Source organism: Micrasema longulum, unplaced genomic scaffold (genome assembly GCF_059751315.1).
Source record: "Micrasema longulum isolate JH-2025_06_02 unplaced genomic scaffold, ASM5975131v1 h1tg000646l, whole genome shotgun sequence".
Lineage (NCBI taxonomy): Eukaryota > Metazoa > Arthropoda > Insecta > Trichoptera > Brachycentridae > Micrasema > Micrasema longulum.
Genome location: NW_028277842.1, coordinates 292,229 through 298,041, shown reverse-complemented (window position 1 = coordinate 298,041; position 5,813 = coordinate 292,229).

The window sequence follows — 5,813 nt, the reverse complement described above, 5'->3', positions numbered from 1 at the left end:
AAATTTCTAATTGAAAACATAAAACGTAAAAAGCTAAGAAATATGTACATTAAAAATAATTCGAAACATATAAAACATTCATGTTTTTTGGTAAAAAATATTAATGTAAGTTCATTGTAATTTATAAAAGATATAAAAGACGATTGAAACATTAATCCACAAATTTGAAGAAACAAAGATACAAGTCTCGACGACGTCACGAAAGCGATGAAACCAGTAACTGGTTTTTCCAAATTTATGGGGTAAAGAATCATATAAATTCTGAATGTCATAAAATGTCAAGGAACTTTCAAATGTTTTTTTTGATTTGTGCCAATAAATTCTGGATTACGGTGTAATCGGATGGGGTGGTAGGAGTAACACAGTGTTAAATAGTATATTTGTTGCACAAAATTATTAATACACAAATTATCGAAATAACACCTTGATACATACATTTAATGAAGAAATATTCCATAAATCACAACATACGACACCAAAATAATAATATGCCAAAACAATGGATATGGAGCCCTTAACAAACTTTTCTGACATTGCGGAGCAAATGGAATGTTTGCTGCTGCTAGATTTCAAGAAAAGCCCTAACATCGTAATCACTGTAATCAACCAATTGGTGAAACATTGCTGGAAATTGAGGTTATGACAGCATTGGAGCAGGACGCTTTGCTGCCGTTCTTCTTATTTTGTTACTTTCATTCCCTTTCCGCGCCTAATGGTGCACAGGGCACTGCATTGGTATACCAATTGCAGCGTATCTTGATTTTGAAAAATTGTTACATGAAGGTAAAATGATCAGTCTTATGCTTCAGATGCTAGTCTAGGGACAATTAAATATTATAGTGTAAAAACACCTTTTTAAAAAAATATTTCGTGTCAACCATGTCGGAAATCGAACCCGAGACCTCTTGCATGGTAGACAAACGCGCTGACCAGTACTCCATGAGGCCGACCTTTTTAGTGACCTATTGTACTTAATTATTTTGTTTCAATTTTTGTTTTTTTCTTTTTAATTCTATAATCTTTATATCCTTTTTGGTTTTCTGTTAAATATTTAATTTGTTTTATATTGATTATACATGATAAACCATTGAATAAATGCTATTCTTCTTTAACTTGTTTTTCAGATTATTTACACTTTGTAATAGTAATAATATGGCTTATATTAAATATGTATTATTATCGTTATTATTATTATAATACAACTCTTATTTACATATTCAAAAAATTCTCTTACTCAACACATGTAACAATGCAAGACTCAAATGATACACATAACTCACAAAATAATATATTATTTTATTTGTTTATTATACAAGTATATTTTGATGTTTTTTCATGATTTATTTTTGTATTATTTAATTATGTATTCACTGTTGTCTGGCATATCATTTATAACTATAATTTCTTATTAGTGAGTATATAAAAACCATATATCTCAATTATCACTTCAATTATGTTTTTGTATTACTTTCCATCGATTTCCATGGTACTATTATTTTGTGTATTTGATTATGAATGGTTGAGCCAATAATTTGTTTCGATGTACTTTAGCCAGAAAAGTCATATGGAAGTAGATACTGGCTAATTTTAGTTTTGTGAAGTTTCTACGCCTGACAGGACATTTTTGTTTTGGCTACACTGCTTGGCCCGCGTGCGCTACTTCGCTTTTTCGACGGTTTATGTACTTTAGTTTTTTGACTCGAAAAAAAATATTGTTCGTTATTTGTCCTGTAAGTTTTAGAGATTCGCCTCAACTCCCCCAACGCCGCAAATATATCACTATCCATCGCCTTTTATCATCATCCTTCGCCTCCAGACGAAATTGTGTCTGCAGTGTTCCTGAAGACCAATTTCCCTGACAGCGTGAGGTGATAGCCGACAAGGAAGAAGACTGAAAACCAGGTTAGTCAGTGTTATTACATGTTGATTTTCTCTGTTCCAAGTACATCTCTAGTAAATTGTTGGCTGCATAAAGCATTAACTCGCATTGTCAGTTTGGAGAAATTCATCTATGTCCGCTTTCGCATATTTAATTAAAATCCAAAAGGTGAATTGTATTTCCAAGATTCACCAATGTAATTTAATCAATATAATTTATATTTTAATATTTATATCTGATTATTTTCTTAAGTTACCTTCTTTGAAATTTTATTATTTGTAATTTATACTATGTTTTTTTGGATTGTTATTCTATTGCATCACATGTTATTTTAACATTATTGATTTTACTATATATTTTTTATTGTTAATTATCAAAACTTAACACGAGCAGAGCCTAAAACGCCTTAATAAGTTCATGAATATGTAAACAAGTGTAATTTTGAATTGACAAAATTAATAAAATAAATTACAAAAACCACGAAACACAAAGACAATTTTAACTAATACAAACTAACAGTGATTTTGGTAAAAGGGAATTTGAGTACTATTCTATTTTAATCTATAACCAACGACCACTGTTCATGAAGATCAAAATATATGAAATGGATTTAGGATAATTATTTGTATTTTCAAAATCAACATGTGAAATGTTTTCATGCATAAATGTTAAAAGGGAAATTCAATAAAAATACGTTTGTAGAAAAACGCGACGTGTTTGGCCTTGGTTGTTATGACGTCAAGATTTGTGAAATTGTTCTACACAAATTTCGATGGCAGGAACAAATGAACATGAATCGTGACGTATTAGGGGCGTGGCCAATGGAATCACCGTTTTTGCGGGAATTCAAATTACAAATTTGAATGTTTTTTTATGCTACTAATAATTAGCAAAAAAATATTTTATTACTTTATTACTTTGAAGTTTTTTTAAAAAAAAGAGTGTTATGTTACTATTAATAACGAGAATCATCAGGCGATACCTACTATGTAGGTAAATTAATTCTGCAAAATCAATCTCATCTGCATCAATAAAGGTTTTAGCTCATTGATTTAAAAAAATCAAAGGTAAAAGTAAATCCTTCCACATATCCAAAACCTTCTTAAAGACCGTAGATTTTTTGGTTTCAATCTCAATTTCAATTTAAAAAAACAAATTGTTAATTGACGAGTTACTCTTTTGAAGTTTTTTATTTAAGGAAGTTGAAAAAATAATATAATTCATATGTATCGCAAGTTTCTATTGAATTTGACTCTATTACTTTCATTGCCCCTTAATTATATGTTTGTCTAATTATCGTGGTCCATTTTTCAAAAAGGCGTATCTCGTTTTTTGTCGAAATTGAGTTATGAATATTTTAATAAAAATGACGTTATATTTGTGGAATAATTGGGCATCATACTGTCTTAAAATATTTTTTAAAAACCCAACAAAATACCGTAAGATTATTTTTAAACGCAAAAATTAACAAATTTTAGATACCTACGTCATTTTAAAAGATGGACGACGTTATTATTATAGAGGGCCTTTGTCGGATATTGTCATTCCTTCTCATGACCGTATTGCAAACACGAATGTAAGCAAAAACTGGAATATATTTGTATCACAATCATTGAGGTATATAACTAGAGTAAACATAGGCGTTCGGAATATGTTCCCTCAACCTGCAGCTAATTGGTCTATGTTTGATAGAACGAACTTTAGTCTGTTGCGAACGTTTGCCAGCTACTTTTCTCCTCGAAATTACTAAAATGCCCACATGTACGCCAAGATACTGCACAAATCGATCTAGAAAGGCGATGATATAACCTTTCACCGGCAAGTAATGTTCTTATCTTAATCAATATTTGATAGCTATTTTAATGTAAAAAAACGTCTTATTAATATGTTACAATTCGCAAATTATCTCCTGTCTCCGTCCTGCTCGGTTAGTCGGGCGCAAAGCGAAACGACAAACAAAGGTGACGCGTATGCGGAAAGGAGCGACATACTGAATATAAATTACAGTAGACCGATATAAATAGTCCGTGCCTAAAAAGGCATGGACTATTTACATCGGTAAAAACTGTACTACTTGTTTTGCTTGTCGAGTCGACATGACGATATTAGCTATCTCCGCTGGTCAATCCCTGTCCTTTGGGGAAGATTTTTTAGCTCGGATTTGTATGGAGTGTTATCTTTTTACATTATATCTCGATGATCACAACAGTCCATGTTCATAATAGCAATTTTATAAATTTAATAACGTCAGATTAGATTACTATTTTCCTTTTTAAAAATTATTTAAACAAATTTTAAATTAACCTAACTCCGACGCCCTTCATATAAGTTACCAAAAAATAAATCCCATAATCTTGAATGTATCACCGCTTCATCAATTTGATCAAGTCACAGTATAAGGATTGTTAGTAGGTAGGTACTATGTTTGACAATTTCAACACCGAGGTTTAGCAACACTTCTTCCCTTTGATGGGAAAGGACGGCACAAAATATCAGTTCAGTTTCATACCCAGAAACATTGGGCTCCCTGGAAAATATGTAAAATTTAATTTACCAACCATTATGCACATTCTCTCAAAGACGAGAATTTCGCATTTATCGGTCATTATGAGGCACCCCTGAGAATCTCCTATTTCTCCACTCAAGAGCTAACAAGCCGAAATAAAAATCAACAGATTGAAGAATTAAAGAAATATGGATGATCGAACATGGATATAATGATGAATATTACACAGTGTGTAAAATGACCACTCAGACTAGCCAATTCCAGCTGAGCTAGACTTGCATATTCCTTTGTTGTAATATGTTGTAAATTATTATAATGAAAAATGTGCCCTCAGCATCAAACAAAAATCTTTTAAAAAATATATACTGCGATAAATCATTTTTGATCAGTAGAATAATGTTGGAAGTGGAAATTAAAACATAAATTAGAGTAAATAAGAAGGCTAAAAGTAAAATATTGCTTTGGTGATCGCTTTTTTCATTTACGTTTTTCGCAATTACGAGCGCTTCAAACAATAAATTTCTTTTGATGTCCGTTAACGGTTTCCAAAATAGAATTTAGCGTTCTCATTAGTATGTTGATCTTATAAAACATTGGAAATTGGAAATACTATTAAGTCTCTGAGTTTTTAATAATGGCTTCGAATTGGCTTAAAAGAAATGTATTTGGTATTTGTATTCCGGGAACGAGCTTCGACCTAGCGAGACATCACCTCGACGCAAGCCAAGATTGGCATACGAAATCGGCAATTATAATACTTCGTATTTCGAGTTCCTCTCTAGAAGTTTCCTCGCTGAAAAGTTTTCAGGAAAATGAATGGAGTAGAAAATATTTTCGTCTTGCCTGATGATGGTTTCCAAAACATCTGCTCTTAATAGGAAATAAAAGCAAAACTAGCGCCGGGAACAACACGAATTTCGGTTGTAAATCATTCTGATTTTGGATTTTCATCGAGGGCAAATAATTGGAACAGAAATTATCGGGACCAAGTTATTGTGAAAACTTAAGCCTTAAAAATTTGGGGACTTAAAATTCTCAAAGGTTTATTTTAAAATATATAAATAAACATTTTTTCTTTTTTCTTTTATTTTATTCAGAAAACATACATAATAAGTATTAAAAACAACATTTTTTTAACATAAAAAGACCATTTAAGTTTTCATAAATTATGCAAAAGATATAAACATTAAATTTATTGCTTAGTTTTTTTTTTATATTTACGATGCTCGATAAAATTTATTACCAAGTATCAGAAGATTAACCAGGGCCATGTTTACAATGGGAAGTTAATATTTATCCTCAATTTTATTTTCTTAAAATTAAGTTTTCTGTATGAAATGCATAATATGCATACATTTTTTCTTCTAAAAATGTTAATTATTAGTTACCGATGAAGATACTATAAATAATCATGCAAATATACTCATT